The 18,321-nt window shown below is 39.6% G+C and overlaps 25 non-coding genes across 25 annotated transcripts; all 25 read left to right on the top strand.

Moving 5' to 3' along the window:
- Positions 1–250: 250 nt before the first annotated feature.
- TRNAR-UCU (transfer RNA arginine (anticodon UCU)) lies at positions 251–336 on the top strand. The gene is given in 2 exon segments: positions 251–287; positions 301–336. It is a non-coding gene; the product is annotated as a tRNA-Arg (tRNA).
- A 657-nt stretch (positions 337–993) lies between these two features.
- On the top strand, positions 994–1,079 carry TRNAR-UCU (transfer RNA arginine (anticodon UCU)). The gene is given in 2 exon segments: positions 994–1,030; positions 1,044–1,079. It is a non-coding gene; the product is annotated as a tRNA-Arg (tRNA).
- Positions 1,080–1,734: 655 nt separating this feature from the next.
- On the top strand, positions 1,735–1,820 carry TRNAR-UCU (transfer RNA arginine (anticodon UCU)). Its single transcript is given in 2 exon segments — positions 1,735–1,771; positions 1,785–1,820. It is a non-coding gene; the product is annotated as a tRNA-Arg (tRNA).
- Positions 1,821–2,317: 497 nt separating this feature from the next.
- Positions 2,318–2,403, top strand: TRNAR-UCU (transfer RNA arginine (anticodon UCU)). Its single transcript is given in 2 exon segments — positions 2,318–2,354; positions 2,368–2,403. It is a non-coding gene; the product is annotated as a tRNA-Arg (tRNA).
- Positions 2,404–3,060: 657 nt separating this feature from the next.
- TRNAR-UCU (transfer RNA arginine (anticodon UCU)) lies at positions 3,061–3,146 on the top strand. Its single transcript is given in 2 exon segments — positions 3,061–3,097; positions 3,111–3,146. It is a non-coding gene; the product is annotated as a tRNA-Arg (tRNA).
- A 657-nt stretch (positions 3,147–3,803) lies between these two features.
- Positions 3,804–3,889, top strand: TRNAR-UCU (transfer RNA arginine (anticodon UCU)). The gene is given in 2 exon segments: positions 3,804–3,840; positions 3,854–3,889. It is a non-coding gene; the product is annotated as a tRNA-Arg (tRNA).
- Positions 3,890–4,230: 341 nt separating this feature from the next.
- On the top strand, positions 4,231–4,316 carry TRNAR-UCU (transfer RNA arginine (anticodon UCU)). Its single transcript is given in 2 exon segments — positions 4,231–4,267; positions 4,281–4,316. It is a non-coding gene; the product is annotated as a tRNA-Arg (tRNA).
- A 975-nt stretch (positions 4,317–5,291) lies between these two features.
- Positions 5,292–5,377, top strand: TRNAR-UCU (transfer RNA arginine (anticodon UCU)). Its single transcript is given in 2 exon segments — positions 5,292–5,328; positions 5,342–5,377. It is a non-coding gene; the product is annotated as a tRNA-Arg (tRNA).
- A 656-nt stretch (positions 5,378–6,033) lies between these two features.
- Positions 6,034–6,119, top strand: TRNAR-UCU (transfer RNA arginine (anticodon UCU)). Its single transcript is given in 2 exon segments — positions 6,034–6,070; positions 6,084–6,119. It is a non-coding gene; the product is annotated as a tRNA-Arg (tRNA).
- A 657-nt stretch (positions 6,120–6,776) lies between these two features.
- TRNAR-UCU (transfer RNA arginine (anticodon UCU)) lies at positions 6,777–6,862 on the top strand. The gene is given in 2 exon segments: positions 6,777–6,813; positions 6,827–6,862. It is a non-coding gene; the product is annotated as a tRNA-Arg (tRNA).
- Positions 6,863–7,520: 658 nt separating this feature from the next.
- Positions 7,521–7,606, top strand: TRNAR-UCU (transfer RNA arginine (anticodon UCU)). The gene is given in 2 exon segments: positions 7,521–7,557; positions 7,571–7,606. It is a non-coding gene; the product is annotated as a tRNA-Arg (tRNA).
- Positions 7,607–8,260: 654 nt separating this feature from the next.
- TRNAR-UCU (transfer RNA arginine (anticodon UCU)) lies at positions 8,261–8,346 on the top strand. The gene is given in 2 exon segments: positions 8,261–8,297; positions 8,311–8,346. It is a non-coding gene; the product is annotated as a tRNA-Arg (tRNA).
- Positions 8,347–9,003: 657 nt separating this feature from the next.
- On the top strand, positions 9,004–9,089 carry TRNAR-UCU (transfer RNA arginine (anticodon UCU)). The gene is given in 2 exon segments: positions 9,004–9,040; positions 9,054–9,089. It is a non-coding gene; the product is annotated as a tRNA-Arg (tRNA).
- A 654-nt stretch (positions 9,090–9,743) lies between these two features.
- Positions 9,744–9,829, top strand: TRNAR-UCU (transfer RNA arginine (anticodon UCU)). The gene is given in 2 exon segments: positions 9,744–9,780; positions 9,794–9,829. It is a non-coding gene; the product is annotated as a tRNA-Arg (tRNA).
- A 1,210-nt stretch (positions 9,830–11,039) lies between these two features.
- On the top strand, positions 11,040–11,125 carry TRNAR-UCU (transfer RNA arginine (anticodon UCU)). The gene is given in 2 exon segments: positions 11,040–11,076; positions 11,090–11,125. It is a non-coding gene; the product is annotated as a tRNA-Arg (tRNA).
- Positions 11,126–11,966: 841 nt separating this feature from the next.
- Positions 11,967–12,052, top strand: TRNAR-UCU (transfer RNA arginine (anticodon UCU)). Its single transcript is given in 2 exon segments — positions 11,967–12,003; positions 12,017–12,052. It is a non-coding gene; the product is annotated as a tRNA-Arg (tRNA).
- A 497-nt stretch (positions 12,053–12,549) lies between these two features.
- On the top strand, positions 12,550–12,635 carry TRNAR-UCU (transfer RNA arginine (anticodon UCU)). Its single transcript is given in 2 exon segments — positions 12,550–12,586; positions 12,600–12,635. It is a non-coding gene; the product is annotated as a tRNA-Arg (tRNA).
- A 657-nt stretch (positions 12,636–13,292) lies between these two features.
- TRNAR-UCU (transfer RNA arginine (anticodon UCU)) lies at positions 13,293–13,378 on the top strand. The gene is given in 2 exon segments: positions 13,293–13,329; positions 13,343–13,378. It is a non-coding gene; the product is annotated as a tRNA-Arg (tRNA).
- Positions 13,379–14,036: 658 nt separating this feature from the next.
- On the top strand, positions 14,037–14,122 carry TRNAR-UCU (transfer RNA arginine (anticodon UCU)). Its single transcript is given in 2 exon segments — positions 14,037–14,073; positions 14,087–14,122. It is a non-coding gene; the product is annotated as a tRNA-Arg (tRNA).
- A 657-nt stretch (positions 14,123–14,779) lies between these two features.
- TRNAR-UCU (transfer RNA arginine (anticodon UCU)) lies at positions 14,780–14,865 on the top strand. The gene is given in 2 exon segments: positions 14,780–14,816; positions 14,830–14,865. It is a non-coding gene; the product is annotated as a tRNA-Arg (tRNA).
- A 656-nt stretch (positions 14,866–15,521) lies between these two features.
- On the top strand, positions 15,522–15,607 carry TRNAR-UCU (transfer RNA arginine (anticodon UCU)). The gene is given in 2 exon segments: positions 15,522–15,558; positions 15,572–15,607. It is a non-coding gene; the product is annotated as a tRNA-Arg (tRNA).
- A 497-nt stretch (positions 15,608–16,104) lies between these two features.
- TRNAR-UCU (transfer RNA arginine (anticodon UCU)) lies at positions 16,105–16,190 on the top strand. Its single transcript is given in 2 exon segments — positions 16,105–16,141; positions 16,155–16,190. It is a non-coding gene; the product is annotated as a tRNA-Arg (tRNA).
- Positions 16,191–16,847: 657 nt separating this feature from the next.
- Positions 16,848–16,933, top strand: TRNAR-UCU (transfer RNA arginine (anticodon UCU)). Its single transcript is given in 2 exon segments — positions 16,848–16,884; positions 16,898–16,933. It is a non-coding gene; the product is annotated as a tRNA-Arg (tRNA).
- A 497-nt stretch (positions 16,934–17,430) lies between these two features.
- TRNAR-UCU (transfer RNA arginine (anticodon UCU)) lies at positions 17,431–17,516 on the top strand. The gene is given in 2 exon segments: positions 17,431–17,467; positions 17,481–17,516. It is a non-coding gene; the product is annotated as a tRNA-Arg (tRNA).
- A 657-nt stretch (positions 17,517–18,173) lies between these two features.
- Positions 18,174–18,259, top strand: TRNAR-UCU (transfer RNA arginine (anticodon UCU)). Its single transcript is given in 2 exon segments — positions 18,174–18,210; positions 18,224–18,259. It is a non-coding gene; the product is annotated as a tRNA-Arg (tRNA).
- Positions 18,260–18,321: the final 62 nt, after the last annotated feature.

Here is an 18,321-nt window from a genome sequence, read left to right as displayed (position 1 = left end):
AAACTTTCCTAGGGCTCAAATACTAGAATGGACTAGTTGAACATCTTAGCGTTGTTGACCTTTCAGAGGACTTGAATTGTATCCAGTTAGAAAACGTATGGCTCTGTGTCCTTTTTTAAAGTTAAGGGTTCAAAGCACTGGTCTTGAGTTAAAACCTCAGTAAGGATTAAATATTAGTATGGACTAGAGGAAAAATCCAGTGTTGTCGACATTTCGAAAGACTTTTATTGCATCCAACATGAGAACGTGTGGCTCTGTGGCGCAATGGATAGCGCATTGGACTTCTAGTGAGAGGCAGTGATTCAAAGGTTGTGGGTTCGAGTCCCACCAGAGTCGTGTTTTGTGTCGTTAAGTCCTAGGCCTCCTTAGAACAGGCAAAAAATAATGAAATGGCTAAGGAAAAACTGATGAAGTAACAAAGGTTTGCTAATGCTGTCCTGTACAGTAGGATTGTCAATTCATTGGACTCCTGGCGAAGAGTAGTGATTCAAAGGTTTTGGGTTCGAGTTCCACCAGAGATTTTTTTTGTTTCAAATGTGACAGAAAATCATTTTCTATATGCTTGGCTTAAGGGTTAAGAGCACTGGTCTTCAGTTAAAACCTCACTAAGGCTTAATTGTTAGTATGGACTAGTAGAACAACCCAGTGTTGTTGATATTTCGGAAGACAAGAAAATAAAACTAAAACAGACTTGGCAAAATCAGGCTACAAAGTTAAGGCTACAGAGCACTGGTCTTGAGGTAAAACTTTCCTAGGGCTCAAATACTAGAATGGACTAGTTGAACATCTTAGCGTTGTTGACCTTTCAGAGGACTTGAATTGTATCCAGTTAGAAAACGTATGGCTCTGTGTCCTTTTTTAAAGTTAAGGGTTCAAAGCACTGGTCTTGAGTTAAAACCTCACTAAGGATTAAATATTAGTATGGACTAGAGGAAAAATCCAGTGTTGTCGACATTTCGAAAGACTTTTATTGCATCCAACATGAGAAAGTGTGGCTCTGTGGCGCAATGGATAGCGCACTGGACTTCTAGTGAGAGGCAGTGATTCAAAGGTTGTGGGTTCGAGTCCCACCAGAGTCGTGTTTTGTGTCGTTAAGTCCTAGGCCTCCTTAGAACAGGTAAAAAATTAATGAAATGGCTAAGGAAAAACTGATGAAGTAACAAAGGTTTGCAAATGCTGTCCTGTACAGTAGGATTGTCATTTCATTGGACTCCTGGCGAAGAGTAGTGATTCAAAGGTTGTGGGTTAGAGTCCCACCAGAGATTTTTTTTTTCAAATGTAAAGAAAATCATTTTCTGTATGCTTTGCTTAAGGGTTAAGAGCACTGGTCTTCAGTTAAAACCTCACTAAGGCTTAATTATTAGTATGGACTAGTAGAACAACCCAGTGTTGTTGATATTTCGGAAGACAAGAAAATAAAAATAAAAAAGACTTGGCAAAATCAGGCTACAAAGTTAAGGCTACAGAGCACTGGTCTTGAGGTAAAACTTTCCTAGGACTCAAATACTAAAATGGACTAGTTGAACATCTTAGCGTTGTTGACCTTTCAGAGGACTTGAATTGTATCCAGTTAGAAAACGTATGGCTCGGTGTCTTTTTTTAACGTTAAGGGTTCAAAGCACTGGTCTTGAGTTAAAACCTCACTAAGGATTAAATATAAGTATGGACTAGAGGAAAAATCCAGTGTTGTCGACATTTCGAAAGACTTTTATTGCATCCAACATGAGAACGTGTGGCTCTGTGGCGCAATGGATAGCGCATTGGACTTCTAGTGAGAGGCAGTGATTCAAAGGTTGTGGGTTCGAGTCCCACCAGAGTCGAGTTTTGTGTCATTAAGTCTTAAGCCACCTTAGAACAGGCAAATAAGAATGAAATGGCTAAGGAAAAACTGCTGAAGTAACAAAGGTTTGGTAATGCTGTCCTGTACAGTAGGATTGTCATTTCATTGGACTCCTGGCGAAGAGTAGTGATTCAAAGGTTGTGGGTTCGAGTCCCACCAGAGATTTTTTTTGTTTCAAATGTGACAGAAAATCATTTTCTATATGCTTGGCTTAAGGGTTAAGAGCACTGGTCTTCAGTTAAAACCTCACTAAGGCTTAATTGTTAAACATCTTAGCGTTGTTGACCTTTCAGAGGACTTGAATTGTATCCAGTTAGAAAACGTACGGCTCTGTGTCCTTTTTTAAAGTTAAGGGTTCAAAGCACTGGTCTTGAGTTAAAACCTCACTAAGGATTAAATATTAGTATGGACTAGAGGAAAAATCCAGTGTTGTCGACATTTCGAAAGACTTTTATTGCATCCAACATGAGAACGTGTGGCTCTGTGGCGCAATGGATAGCGCATTGGACTTCTAGTGAGAGGCAGTGATTCAAAGGTTGTGGGTTCGAGTCCCACCAGAGTTGAGTTTTGTGTCATTAAGTCTTAAGCCACCTTAGAACAGGCAAAAAAGAATGAAATGGCTAAGGAAATATTGATGAAGTAACAAAGGTCTGCTGATGCTGTCCTTTACAGTAGGATCGTCATTTCATTGGACTCCTGGCGAAGAGTAGTGATTCAAAGGTTGTGGGTTTGAGTTCCACCAGAGATTTTTTTTGTTTCAAATGTGACAGAAAATCATTTTCTATATGCTTGGCTTAAGGGTTAAGAGCACTGGTCTTCAGTTAAAACCTCACTAAGGCTTAATTGTTAGTATGGACTAGTAGAACAACCCAGTGTTGTTGATATTTGGGAAGACAAGAAAATAAAACTAAAACAGACTTGGCAAAATCAGGCTACAAAGTTAAGGCTACAGAGCACTGGTCTTGAGGTAAAACTTTCCTAGGGCTCAAATACTAGAATGGACTAGTTGAACATCTTAGCGTTGTTGACCTTTCATAGGACTTGAATTGTATCCAGTTAGAAAACGTACGGCTCTGTGTCCTTTTTTAAAGTTAAGGGTTCAAAGCACTGGTCTTGAGTTAAAACCTCAGTAAGGATTAAATATTAGTATGGACTAGAGGAAAAATCCAGTGTTGTCGACATTTCGAAAGACTTTTATTGCATCCAACATGAGAACGTGTGGCTCTGTGGCGCAATGGATAGCGCATTGGACTTCTAGTGAGAGGCAGTGATTCAAAGGTTGTGGGTTCAAGTCCCACCAGAGTCGTGTTTTGTGTCGTTAAGTCCTAGGCCTCCTTAGAACAGGCAAAAAATAATGAAATGGCTAAGGAAAAACTGATGAAGTAACAAAGGTTTGCTAATGCTGTCCTGTACAGTAGGATTGTCATTTCATTGGACTCCTGGCGAAGAGTAGTGATTCAAAGGTTTTGGGTTCGAGTTCCACCAGAGATTTTTTTTGTTTCAAATGTGACAGAAAATCATTTTCTATATGCTTGGCTTAAGGGTTAAGAGCACCGGTCTTCAGTTAAAACCTCACTAAGGCTTAATTGTTAGTATGGACTAGTAGAACAACCCAGTGTTGTTGATATTTCGGAAGACAAGAAAATAAAACTAAAACAGACTTGGCAAAATCAGGCTACAAAGTTAAGGCTACAGAGCACTGGTCTTGAGGTAAAACTTTCCTAGGACTCAAATACTAAAATGGACTAGTTGAACATCTTAGCGTTGTTGACCTTTCAGAGGACTTGAATTGTATCCAGTTAGAAAACGTATGGCTCTGTGTCTTTTTTTAACGTTAAGGGTTCAAAGCACTGGTCTTGAGTTAAAACCTCACTAAGGATTAAATATAAGTATGGACTAGAGGAAAAATCCAGTGTTTTCGACATTTCGAAAGACTTTTATTGCATCCAACATGAGAAAGTGTGGCTCTGTGGCGCAATGGATAGCGCATTGGACTTCTAGTGAGAGGCAGTGATTCAAAGGTTGTGGGTTCGAGTCCCACCAGAGTCGTGTTTTGTGTCGTTAAGTCCTAGGCCTCCTTAGAACAGGTAAAAAATAATGAAATGGCTAAGGAAAAACTGATGAAGTAACAAAGGTTTGCAAATGCTGTCCTGTACAGTAGGATTGTCATTTCATTGGACTCCTGGCGAAGAGTAGTGATTCAAAGGTTGTGGGTTAGAGTCCCACCAGAGATTTTTTTTTTCAAATGTAAAGAAAATCATTTTCTGTATGCTTTGCTTAAGGGTTAAGAGCACTGGTCTTCAGTTAAAACCTCACTAAGGCTTAATTATTAGTATGGACTAGTAGAACAACCCAGTGTTGTTGATATTTCATCCAACATGAGAACGTGTGGCTCTGTGGCGCAATGGATAGCGCATTGGACTTCTAGTGAGAGGCAGTGATTCAAAGGTTGTGGGTTCGAGTCCCACCAGAGTCGAGTTTTGTGTCATTAAGTCTTAAGCCACCTTAGAACAGGCAAATAAGAATGAAATGGCTAAGGAAAAACTGCTGAAGTAACAAAGGTTTGGTAATGCTGTCCTGTACAGTAGGATTGTCATTTCATTGGACTCCTGGCGAAGAGTAGTGATTCAAAGGTTGTGGGTTCGAGTCCCACCAGAGATTTTTTTTGTTTCAAATGTGACAGAAAATCATTTTCTATATGCTTGGCTTAAGGGTTAAGAGCACTGGTCTTCAGTTAAAACCTCACTAAGGCTTAATTGTTAAACATCTTAGCGTTGTTGACCTTTCAGAGGACTTGAATTGTATCCAGTTAGAAAACGTACAACGAACAGGCAAAAAAAAATGAAATGGCTAAGGAAAAACTGATGAAGTAACAAAGGTTTGCTAATGCTGTCCTGTACAGTAGGATTGTCATTTCATTGGACTCCTGGCGAAGAGTAGTGATTCAAAGGTTTTGGGTTCGAGTTCCACCAGAGATTTTTTTTTGTTTCAAATGTGACAGAAAATCATTTTCTATATGCTTGGCTTAAGGGTTAAGAGCACTGGTCTTCCGGTAAAACCTCACTAAGGCTTAATTGTTAGTATGGACTAGTAGAACAACCCAGTGTTGTTGATATTTCGGAAGACAAGAAAATAAAACTAAAACAGACTTGGCAAAATCAGGCTACAAAGTTAAGGCTACAGAGCACTGGTCTTGAGGTAAAACTTTCCTAGGGCTCAAATACTAGAATGGACTAGTTGAACATCTTAGCGTTGTTGACCTTTCAGAGGACTTGAATTGTATCCAGTTAGAAAACGTACGGCTCTGTGTCCTTTTTTAAAGTTAAGGGTTCAAAGCACTGGTCTTGAGTTAAAACCTCACTAAGGATTAAATATTAGTATGGACTAGAGGAAAAATCCAGTGTTGTCGACATTTCGAAAGACTTTTATTGCATCCAACATGAGAACGTGTGGCTCTGTGGCGCAATGGATAGCGCATTGGACTTCTAGTGAGAGGCAGTGATTCAAAGGTTGTGGGTTCGAGTTCCACCAGAGTCGAGTTTTGTGTCATTAAGTCTTCAGCCACCTTAGAACAGGCAAAAAAGAATGAAATGGCTAAGGAAAAACTGATGAAGTAACAAAGGTTTGGTAATGCTGTCCTGTACAGTAGGATTGTCATTTCATTGGACTCCTGGCGAAGAGTAGTGATTCAAAGGTTGTGGGTTCGAGTCCCACCAAAGCTTTTTTTTGTTTCAAATGTGACAGAAACTCATTTTCTATATGCTTGGCTTAAGGGTTAAGAGCACTGGTCTTCATTAAAACCTCACTAAGGCTTAATTGTTAGTATGGACTAGTAGAACAACCCAGTGTTGTTGATATTTCAGAAGACAAGAAAATAAAACTAAAACAGACTTGGCAAAATCAGGCTACAAAGTTAAGGCTACAGAGCACTGGTCTTGAGGTAAAACTTTCCTAGGGCTCAAATACTAGAATGGACTAGTTGAACATCTTAGCGTTGTTGACCTTTCGGAGGACTTGAATTGTATCCAGTTAGAAAACGTACGGCTCTGTGTCCTTTTTTAAAGTTAATGGTTCAAAGCACTGGTCTTGAGTTAAAACCTCACTAAGGATTAAATATTAGTATGGACTAGAGGAAAAATCCAGTGTTGTCGACATTTCGAAAGACTTTTATTGCATCCAACATGAGAACGTGTGGCTCTGTGGCGCAATGGATAGCGCATTGGACTTCTAGTGAGAGGCAGTGATTCAAAGGTTGTGGGTTCGAGTCCCACCAGAGTCGAGCTTTGTGTCATTAAGTCTTAAGCCAGCTTAGAACAGGCAAAAAATAATGAAATGGCTAAGGAAAAATTGATGAAGTAACAAAGGTCTGCTGATGCTGTCCTTTACAGTAGGATCATCATTTCATTGGACTCCTGGCGAAGAGTAGTGATTCAAAGGTTGTGGGTTCGAGTTCCACCAGAGATTTTTTTTGTTTCAAATGTGACAGAAAATCATTTTCTATATGCTTGGCTTAAGGGTTAAGAGCACTGGTCTTCCGGTAAAACCTCACTAAGGCTTAATTGTTAGTATGGACTAGTAGAACAACCCAGTGTTGTTGATATTTCGGAAGACAAGAAAATAAAACTAAAACAGACTTGGCAAAATCAGGCTACAAAGTTAAGGCTACAGAGCACTGGTCTTGAGGTAAAACTTTCCTAGGGCTCAAATACTAGAATGGACTAGTTGAACATCTTAGCGTTGTTGACCTTTCAGAGGACTTGAATTGTATCCAGTTAGAAAACGTACGGCTCTGTGTCCTTTTTTAAAGTTAAGGGTTCAAAGCACTTGTCTTGAGTTAAAACCTCACTAAGGATTAAATATTAGTATGGACTAGAGGAAAAATCCAGTGTTGTCAACATTTCGAAAGACTTTTATTGCATCCAACATGAGAACGTGTGGCTCTGTGGCGCAATGGATAGCGCATTGGACTTCTAGTGAGAGGCAGTGATTCAAAGGTTGTGGGTTCGAGTCCCACCAGAGTCGTGTTTTGTGTCGTTAAGTCCTAGGCCTCCTTAGAACAGGCAAAAAATAATGAAATGGCTAAGGAAAAACTGATGAAGTAACAAAGGTTTGCTAATGCTGTCCTGTACAGTAGGATTGTCATTTCATTGGACTCCTGGCGAAGAGTAGTGATTCAAAGGTTGTGGGTTAGAGTCCCACCAGAGATTTTTTTTTTTTTCAAATGTGACAGAAAATAATTTTCTATATGCTTGGCTTAAGGGTTAAGAGCACTGGTCTTCAGTTAAAACCTCACTAAGGCTTAATTGTTAGTATGGACTAGTAGAACAACCCAGTGTTGTTGATATTTCGGAAGACAAGAAAATAAAACTAAAACAGACTTGGCAAAATCAGGCTACAAAGTTAAGGCTACAGAGCACTGGTCTTGAGGTAAAACTTTCCTAGGGCTCAAATACTAGAATAGACTAGTTGAACATCTTAGCGTTGTTGACCTTTCAGAGGACTTGAATTGTATCCAGTTAGAAAACGTATGGCTCTGTGTCCTTTTTTAAAGTTAAGGGTTCAAAGCACTGGTCTTGAGTTAAAACCTCAGTAAGGATTAAATATTAGTATGGACTAGAGGAAAAATCCAGTGTTGTCGACATTTCGAAAGACTTTTATTGCATCCAACATGAGAACGTGTGGCTCTGTGGCGCAATGGATAGCGCATTGGACTTCTAGTGATATTCAGCAATTCAAAGGTTGTGGGTTCAAGTCCCACCAGAGTCGAGTTTTGTGTCGTTAAGTCCAAGGCCTCCTTAAAACAGGCAAAAAATAATGAAATGGCTAAGGAAAAACTGAAGAAGTAACAAAGGTTTGGTAATGCTGTCCTGTACAGTAGGATTGTCATTTCATTGGACTCCTGGCGAAGAGTAGTGATTCAAAGGTTGTGGGTTAGAGTCCCACCAGAGCTTTTTTTTTTCAAATGTAAAGAAAATCATTTACTGTATGCTTTGCTTAAGGGTTAAGAGCACTGGTCTTCTGTTAAAACCTCACTAAGGCTTAATTATTAGTATGGACTAGTAGAAAAACCCAGTGTTGTTGATATTTCGGAAGACAAGAAAATAAAACTAAAACAGACTTGGCAAAACCAGGCTACAAAGTTAAGGCTACAGAGCACTGGTCTTGAGGTAAAACTTTCCTAGGGCTCAAATACTAGAATGGACTAGTTGAACATCTTAGCGTTGTTGACCTTTCAGAGGACTTGAATTGTATCCAGTTAGAAAACGTATGGCTCTGTGTCTTTTTTTAAAGTTAAGGGTTCAAAGCACTGGTCTTGAGTTAAAACCTCACTAAGGATTAAATATTAGTATGGACTAGAGGAAAAATCCAGTGTTGTCGACATTTCGAAAGACTTTTATTGCATCCAACATGAGAACTCGTGGCTCTGTGGCGCAATGGATAGCTTATTGGACTTCTAGTGAGAGGCAGTGATTCAAAGGTTGTGGGTTCGAGTCCCACCAGAGTCGAGTTTTGTGTCATTAAGTCTTAAGCCACCTTAAAACAGGCAAAAAAGAATGAAATGGCTAAGGAAAAACTGATGAAGTAACAAAGGTTTGCAAATGCTGTCCTGTACAGTAGGATTGTCATTTCATTGGACTCCTGGCGAAGAGTAGTGATTCAAAGGTTGTGGGTTTGAGTCCCACCAGAGCTTTTTTTTGTTTCAAATGTGACAGAAAATCATTTTCTATATGCTTGGCTTAAGGGTTAAGAACACTGGTCTTCAGTTAAAACCTCACTAAGGCTTAATTGTTAGTATGGACTAGTAGAACAACCCAGTGTTGTTGATATTTCGGAAGACAAGAAAATAAAACTAAAACAGACTTGGCAAAATCAGGCTACAAAGTTAAGGCTACAGAGCACTGGTCTTGAGGTAAAACTTTCCTAGGGCTCAAATACTAGAATGGACTAGTTGAACATCTTAGCGTTGTTGACCTTTCAGAGGACTTGAATTGTATCCAGTTAGAAAACGTATGGCTCTGTGTCCTTTTTTAAAGTTAAGGGTTCAAAGCACTTGTCTTGAGTTAAAACCTCACTAAGGATTAAATATTAGTATGGACTAGAGGAAAACTCCAGTGTTGTCGACATTTCGAAAGACTTTTATTGCATCCAACATGAGAACGTGTGGCTCTGTGGCGCAATGGATAGCGCATTGGACTTCTAGTGAGAGGCAGTGATTCAAAGGTTGTGGGTTCGAGTCCCACCAGAGTCGAGTTTTGTGTCGTTAAGTCCAAGGCCTCCTTAAAACAGGCAAAAAATAATGAAGTGGCTAAGGAAAAACTGAAGAAGTAACAAAGGTTTGCTAATGCTGTCCTGTACAGTAGGATTGTCATTTCATTGGACTCCTGGCGAAGAGTAGTGATTCAAAGGTTGTGGGTTAGAGTCCCACCAGAGATTTTTTTTTTCAAATGTAAAGAAAATCATTTTCTGTATGCTTTGCTTAAGGGTTAAGAGCACTGGTCTTCTGTTAAAACCTCACTAAGGCTTAATTATTAGTATGGACTAGTAGAACAACCCAGTGTTGTTGATATTTCGGAAGACAAGAAAATAAAACTAAAACAGACTTGGCAAAATCAGGCTACAAAGTTAAGGCTACAGAGCACTGGTCTTGAGGTAAAACTTTCCTAGGGCTCAAATACTAGAATGGACTAGTTGAACATCTTAGCGTTGTTGACCTTTCAGAGGACTTGAATTGTATCCAGTTAGAAAACGTATGGCTCTGTGTCCTTTTTTAAAGTTAAGGGTTCAAAGCACTGGTCTTGAGTTAAAACCTCACTAAGGATTAAATATTAGTATGGACTAGAGGAAAAATCCAGTGTTGTCGACATTTCGAAAGACTTTTATTGCATCCAACATGAGAAGGTGTGGCTCTGTGGCGCAATGGATAGCGCATTGGACTTCTAGTGAGAGGCAGTGATTCAAAGGTTGTGGGTTCGAGTCCCACCAGAGTCGTGTTTTGTGTCGTTAAGTCCTAGGCCTCCTTAGAACAGGTAAAAAATAATGAAATGGCTAAGGAAAAACTGATGAAGTAACAAAGGTTTGCAAATGCTGTCCTGTACAGTAGGATTGTCATTTCATTGGACTCCTGGCGAAGAGTAGTGATTCAAAGGTTGTGGGTTTGAGTCCCACCAGAGCTTTTTTTTGTTTCAAATGTGACAGAAAATCATTTTCTATATGCTTGGCTTAAGGGTTAAGAGCACTGGTCTTCAGTTAAAACCTCACTAAGGCTTAATTGTTAGTATGGACTAGTAGAACAACCCAGTGTTGTTGATATTTCGGAAGACAATAAAATAAAACTAAAACAGACTTGGCAAAATCAGGCTACAAAGTTAAGGCTACAGAGCACTGGTCTTGAGGTAAAACTTTCCTAGGGCTCAAATACTAGAATGGACTAGTAGAACATCTTAGCGTTGTTGACCTTTCGGAGGACTTGAATTGTATCCAGTTAGAAAACGTACGGCTCTGTGTCCTTTTTTAAAGTTAAGGGTTCAAAGCACTGGTCTTGAGTTAAAACCTCAGTAAGGATTAAAGTATGGACTAGAGGAAAAATCCAGTGTTGTCGACATTTCGAAAGACTTTTATTGCATCCAACATGAGAACGTGTGGCTCTGTGGCGCAATGGATAGCGCATTGGACTTCTAGTGAGAGGCAGTGATTCAAAGGTTTTGGGTTCGAGTTCCACCAGAGATTTTTTTTGTTTCAAATGTGACAGAAAATCATTTTCTATATGCTTGGCTTAAGGGTTAAGAGCACTGGTCTTCAGTTAAAACCTCACTAAGGCTTAATTGTTAGTATGGACTAGTAGAACAACCCAGTGTTGTTGATATTTCGGAAGACAAGAAAATAAAACTAAAACAGACTTGGCAAAATCAGGCTACAAAGTTAAGGCTACAGAGCACTGGTCTTGAGGTAAAACTTTCCTAGGGCTCAAATACTAGAATGGACTAGTTGAACATCTTAGCGTTGTTGACCTTTCAGAGGACTTGAATTGTATCCAGTTAGAAAACGAATGGCTCTGTGTCCTTTTTTAAAGTTAAGGGTTCAAAGCACTGGTCTTGAGTTAAAACCTCACTAAGGATTAAATATTAGTATGGACTAGAGGAAAAATCCAGTGTTGTCGACATTTCGAAAGACTTTTATTGCATCCAACATGAGAAGGTGTGGCTCTGTGGCGCAATGGATAGCGCACTGGACTTCTAGTGAGAGGCAGTGATTCAAAGGTTGTGGGTTCGAGTCCCACCAGAGTCGTGTTTTGTGTCGTTAAGTCCTTGGCCTCCTTAGAACAGGTAAAAAATAATGAAATGGCTAAGGAAAAACTGATGAAGTAACAAAGGTTTGCAAATGCTGTCCTGTACAGTAGGATTGTCATTTCATTGGACTCCTGGCGAAGAGTAGTGATTCAAAGGTTGTGGGTTCGAGTCCCACCAGAGTCGAGTTTTGTGTCATTAAGTCTTAAGCCACCTTAGAACAGGCAAAAAAGAATGAAATGGCTAAGGAAAAACTGATGAAGTAACAAAGGTTTGGTAATGCTGTCCTGTACAGTAGGATTGTCATTTCATTGGACTCCTGGCGAAGAGTAGTGATTCAAAGGTTGTGGGTTCGAGTCCCACCAAAGCTTTTTTTTGTTTCAAATGTGACAGAAAATCATTTTCTATATGCTTGGCTTAAGGGTTAAGAGCACTGGTCTTCATTAAAACCTCACTAAGGCTTAATTGTTAGTATGGACTAGTAGAACAACCCAGTGTTGTTGATATTTCGGAAGACAAGAAAATAAAACTAAAACAGACTTGGCAAAACCAGGCTACAAAGTTAAGGCTACAGAGCACTGGTCTTGAGGTAAAACTTTCCTAGGGCTCAAATACTAGAATGGACTAGTAGAACATCTTAGCGTTGTTGACCTTTCGGAGGACTTGAATTGTATCCAGTTAGAAAACGTACGGCTCTGTGTCCTTTTTTAAAGTTAAGGGTTCAAAGCACTGGTCTTGAGTTAAAACCTCAGTAAGGATTAAATATTAGTATGGACTAGAGGAAAAATCCAGTGTTGTCGACATTTCGAAAGACTTTTATTGCATCCAACATGAGAACGTGTGGCTCTGTGGCGCAATGGATAGCGCATTGGACTTCTAGTGAGAGGCAGTGATCCAAAGGTTGTGGGTTCGAGTCCCACCAGAGTCGAGTTTTGTGTCATTAAGTCCTAAGCCACCTTAGAACAGGCAAATAAGAATGAAATGGCTAAGGAAAAACTGCTGAAGTAACAAAGGTTTGGTAATGCTGTCCTGTACAGTAGGATTGTCATTTCATTGGACTCCTGGCGAAGAGTAGTGATTCAAATGTTGTGGGTTCGAGTCCCACCAGAGATTTTTTTTGTTTCAAATGTGACAGAAAATCATTTTCTATATGCTTGGCTTAAGGGTTAAGAGCACTGGTCTTCAGTTAAAACCTCACTAAGGCTTAATTGTTAAACATCTTAGCGTTGTTGACCTTTCAGAGGACTTGAATTGTATCCAGTTAGAAAACGTACGGCTCTGTGTCCTTTTTTAAAGTTAAGGGTTCAAAGCACTGGTCTTGAGTTAAAACCTCACTAAGGATTAAATATTAGTATGGACTAGAGGAAAAATCCAGTGTTGTCGACATTTCGAAAGACTTTTATTGCATCCAACATGAGAACGTGTGGCTCTGTGGCGCAATGGATAGCGCATTGGACTTCTAGTGAGAGGCAGTGATTCAAAGGTTGTGGGTTCGAGTCCCACCAGAGTTGAGTTTTGTGTCATTAAGTCTTAAGCCACCTTAGAACAGGCAAAAAAGAATGAAATGGCTAAGGAAAAATTGATGAAGTAACAAAGGTCTGCTGATGCTGTCCTTTACAGTAGGATCGTCATTTCATTGGACTCCTGGCGAAGAGTAGTGATTCAAAGGTTGTGGGTTTGAGTTCCACCAGAGATTTTTTTTGTTTCAAATGTGACAGAAAATCATTTTCTATATGCTTGGCTTAAGGGTTAAGAGCACTGGTCTTCAGTTAAAACCTCACTAAGGCTTAATTGTTAGTATGGACTAGTAGAACAACCCAGTGCTGTTGATATTTGGGAAGACAAGAAAATAAAACTAAAACAGACTTGGCAAAATCAGGCTACAAAGTTAAGGCTACAGAGCACTGGTCTTGAGGTAAAACTTTCCTAGGGCTCAAATACTAGAATGGACTAGTTGAACATCTTAGCGTTGTTGACCTTTCATAGGACTTGAATTGTATCCAGTTAGAAAACGTATGGCTCTGTGTCCTTTTTTAAAGTTAAGAGTTCAAAGCACTGGTCTTGAGTTAAAACCTCAGTAAGGATTAAATATTAGTATGGACTAGAGGAAAAATCCAGTGTTGTCGACATTTCGAAAGACTTTTATTGCATCCAACATGAGAACGTGTGGCTCTGTGGCGCAATGGATAGCGCATTGGACTTCTAGTGAGAGGCAGTGATTCAAAGGTTGTGGGTTCGAGTCCCACCAGAGTCGTGTTTTGTGTCGTTAAGTCCTAGGCCTCCTTAGAACAGGCAAAAAATTAATTAAATGGCTAAGGAAAAACTGATGAAGTAACAAAGGTTTGCTAATGCTGTCCTGTACAGTAGGATTGTCAATTCATTGGACTCCTGGCGAAGAGTAGTGATTCAAAGGTTTTGGGTTCGAGTTCCACCAGAGATTTTTTTTGTTTCAAATGTGACAGAAAATCATTTTCTATATGCTTGGCTTAAGGGTTAAGAGCACTGGTCTTCAGTTAAAACCTCACTAAGGCTTAATTGTTAGTATGGACTAGTAGAACAACCCAGTGTTGTTGATATTTCGGAAGACAAGAAAATAAAACTAAAACAGACTTGGCAAAATCAGGCTACAAAGTTAAGGCTACAGAGCACTGGTCTTGAGGTAAAACTTTCCTAGGGCTCAAATACTAGAATGGACTAGTTGAACATCTTAGCGTTGTTGACCTTTCAGAGGACTTGAATTGTATCCAGTTAGAAAACGTATGGCTCTGTGTCCTTTTTTAAAGTTAAGGGTTCAAAGCACTGGTCTTGAGTTAAAACCTCACTAAGGATTAAATATTAGTATGGACTAGAGGAAAAATCCAGTGTTGTCGACATTTCGAAAGACTTTTATTGCATCCAACATGAGAAAGTGTGGCTCTGTGGCGCAATGGATAGCGCATTGGACTTCTAGTGAGAGGCAGTGATTCAAAGGTTGTGGGTTCAAGTCCCACCAGAGTCGTGTTTTGTGTCGTTAAGTCCTAGGCCTCCTTAGAACAGGCAAAAAATAATGAAATGGCTAAGGAAAAACTGATGAAGTAACAAAGGTTTGCTAATGCTGTCCTGTACAGTAGGATTGTCATTTCATTGGACTCCTGGCGAAGAGTAGTGATTCAAAGGTTTTGGGTTCGAGTTCCACCAGAGATTTTTTTTGTTTCAAATGTGACAGAAAATCATTTTCTATATGCTTGGCTTAAGGGTTAAGAGCACTGGTCTTCAGTTAAAACCTCACTAAGGCTTAATTGTTAGTATGGACTAGTAGAACAACCCAGTGTTGTTGATATTTCGGAAGACAATAAAATAAAACTAAAACAGACTTGGCAAAATCAGGCTACAAAGTTAAGGCTACAGAGCACTGGTCTTGAGGTAAAACTTTCCTAGGGCTCAAATACTAGAATGGACTAGTAGAACATCTTAGCGTTGTTGACCTTTCGGAGGACTTGAATTGTATCCAGTTAGAAAACGTACGGCTCTGTGTCCTTTTTTAAAGTTAAGGGTTCAAAGCACTGGTCTTGAGTTAAAACCTCAGTAAGGATTGAATATTAGTATGGACTAGAGGAAAAATCCAGTGTTGTCGACATTTCGAAAGACTTTTATTGCATCCAACATGAGAACGTGTGGCTCTGTGGCGCAATGGATAGCGCATTGGACTTCTAGTGAGAGGCAGTGATTCAAAGGTTGTGGGTTCGAGTCCCACCAGAGTCGAGTTTTGTGTCATTAAGTCTTAAGCCACCTTAGAACAGGCAAAAAAGAATGAAATGGATAAGGAAAAACTGCTGAAGTAACAAAGGTTTGGTAATGTTGTCCTGTACAGTAGGATTGTCATTTCATTGGACTCCTGGCGAAGAGTAGTGATTCAAAGGTTGTGGGTTCGAGTCCCACCAGAGATTTTTTTGTTTCAAATGTGACAGAAAATCATTTTCTATATGCTTGGCTTAAGGGTTAAGAGCACTGGTCTTCAGTTAAAACCTCACTAAGGCTTAATTGTTAGTATGGACTAGTAGAACAACCCAGTGTTGTTGATATTTCGGAAGACAAGAAAATAAAACTAAAACAAACTTGGCAAAATCAGGCTACAAAGTTAAGGCTACAGAGCACTGGTCTTAAGGTAAAACATTCCTAGGGCTCAAATACTAGAATGGACTAGTTGAACATCTTAGCGTTGTTGACCTTTCAGAGGACTTGAATTGTATCCAGTTAGAAAACGTATGGCTCTGTGTCCTTTTTTAAAGTTAAGGGTTCAAAGCACTTGTCTTGAGTTAAAACCTCACTAAGGATTAAATATTAGTATGGACTAGAGGAAAAATCCAGTGTTGTCGACATTTCGAAAGACTTTTATTGCATCCAACATGAGAACGTGTGGCTCTGTGGCGCAATGGATAGCGCATTGGACTTCTAGTGAGAGGCAGTGATTCAAAGGTTGTGGGTTCGAGTCCCACCAGAGTCGAGTTTTGTGTCATTAAGTCTTAAGCCACCTTAGAACAGGCAAATAAGAATGAAATGGCTAAGGAAAAACTGCTGAAGTAACAAAGGTTTGGTAATGCTGTCCTGTACAGTAGGATTGTCATTTCATTGGACTCCTGGCGAAGAGTAGTGATTCAAATGTTGTGGGTTCGAGTCCCACCAGAGATTTTTTTTGTTTCAAATGTGACAGAAAATCATTTTCTATATGCTTGGCTTAAGGGTTAAGAGCACTGGTCTTCAGTTAAAACCTCACTAAGGCTTAATTGTTAAACATCTTAGCGTTGTTGACCTTTCAGAGGACTTGAATTGTATCCAGTTAGAAAACGTACGGCTCTGTGTCCTTTTTTAAAGTTAAGGGTTCAAAGCACTGGTCTTGAGTTAAAACCTCACTAAGGATTAAATATTAGTATGGACTAGAGGAAAAATCCAGTGTTGTCGACATTTCGAAAGACTTTTATTGCATCCAACATGAGAACGTGTGGCTCTGTGGCACAATGGATAGCGCATTGGACTTCTAGTGAGAGGCAGAGATTCAAAGGTTGTGGGTTCGAGTCCCACCAGAGTTGAGTTTTGTGTCATTAAGTCTTAAGCCACCTTAGAACAGGCAAAAAAGAATGAAATGGCTAAGGAAAAATTGATGAAGTAACAAAGGTCTGCTGATGCTGTCCTTTACAGTAGGATCGTCATTTCATTGGACTCCTGGCGAAGAGTAGTGATTCAAAGGTTGTGGGTTTGAGTTCCACCAGAGATTTTTTTTGTTTCAAATGTGACAGAAAATCATTTTCTATATGCTTGGCTTAAGGGTTAAGAGCACTGGTCTTCAGTTAAAACCTCACTAAGGCTTAATTGTTAGTATGGACTAGTAGAACAACCCAGTGCTGTTGATATTTGGGAAGACAAGAAAATAAAACTAAAACAGACTTGGCAAAATCAGGCTACAAAGTTAAGGCTACAGAGCACTGGTCTTGAGGTAAAACTTTCCTAGGGCTCAAATACTAGAATGGACTAGTTGAACATCTTAGCGTTGTTGACCTTTCATAGGACTTGAATTGTATCCAGTTAGAAAACGTATGGCTCTGTGTCCTTTTTTAAAGTTAAGGGTTCAAAGCACTGGTCTTGAGTTAAAACCTCAGTAAGGATTAAATATTAGTATGGACTAGAGGAAAAATCCAGTGTTGTCGACATTTCGAAAGACTTTTATTGCATCCAACATGAGAACGTGTGGCTCTGTGGCGCAATGGATAGCGCATTGGACTTCTAGTGAGAGGCAGTGATTCTAAGGTTGTGGGTTCGAGTCCCACCAGAGTCTTGTTTTGTGTCGTTAAGTCCTAGGCCTCCTTAGAACAGGCAAAAAATAATGAAATGGCTAAGGAAAAACTGATGAAGTAACAAAGGTTTGCTAATGCTGTCCTGTACAGTAGGATTGTCATTTCATTGGACTCCTGGCGAAGAGTAGTGATTCAAAGGTTTTGGGTTCGAGTTCCACCAGAGATTTTTTTTGTTTCAAATGTGACAGAAAATCATTTTCTATATGCTTGGCTTAAGGGTTAAGAGCACTGGTCTTCAGTTAAAACCTCACTAAGGCTTAATTGTTAAACATCTTAGCGTTGTTGACCTTTCAGAGGACTTGAATTGTATCCAGTTAGAAAACGTACGGCTCTGTGTCCTTTTTTAAAGTTAAGGGTTCAAAGCACTGGTCTTGAGTTAAAACCTCACTAAGGATTAAATATTAGTATGGACTAGAGGAAAAATCCAGTGTTGTCGACATTTCGAAAGACTTTTATTGCATCCAACATGAGAACGTGTGGCTCTGTGGCGCAATGGATAGCGCATTGGACTTCTAGTGAGAGGCAGTGATTCAAAGGTTGTGGGTTCGAGTCCCACCAGAGTTGAGTTTTGTGTCATTAAGTCTTAAGCCACCTTAGAACAGGCAAAAAAGAATGAAATGGCTAAGGAAAAATTGATGAAGTAACAAAGGTCTGCTGATGCTGTCCTTTACAGTAGGATCGTCATTTCATTGGACTCCTGGCGAAGAGTAGTGATTCAAAGGTTGTGGGTTTGAGTTCCACCAGAGATTTTTTTTGTTTCAAATGTGACAGAAAATCATTTTCTATATGCTTGGCTTAAGGGTTAAGAGCACTGGTCTTCAGTTAAAACCTCACTAAGGCTTAATTGTTAGTATGGACTAGTAGAACAACCCAGTGTTGTTGATATTTGGGAAGACAAGAAAATAAAACTAAAACAGACTTGGCAAAATCAGGCTACAAAGTTAAGGCTACAGAGCACTGGTCTTGAGGTAAAACTTTCCTAGGGCTCAAATACTAGAATGGACTAGTTGAACATCTTAGCGTTGTTGACCTTTCATAGGACTTGAATTGTATCCAGTTAGAAAACGTACGGCTCTGTGTCCTTTTTTAAAGTTAAGGGTTCAAAGCACTGGTCTTGAGTTAAAACCTCAGTAAGGATTAAATATTAGTATGGACTAGAGGAAAAATCCAGTGTTGTCGACATTTCGAAAGACTTTTATTGCATCCAACATGAGAACGTGTGGCTCTGTGGCGCAATGGATAGCGCATTGGACTTCTAGTGAGAGGCAGTGATTCAAAGGTTGTGGGTTCAAGTCCCACCAGAGTCGTGTTTTGTGTCGTTAAGTCCTAGGCCTCCTTAGAACAGGCAAAAAATAATGAAATGGCTAAG

This window comes from Hyla sarda, chromosome 3, assembly GCF_029499605.1.
Source record: "Hyla sarda isolate aHylSar1 chromosome 3, aHylSar1.hap1, whole genome shotgun sequence".
Taxonomy (NCBI): Eukaryota; Metazoa; Chordata; class Amphibia; order Anura; family Hylidae; genus Hyla; species Hyla sarda.
This window is presented reverse-complemented; position numbering and strand designations above follow the sequence as displayed.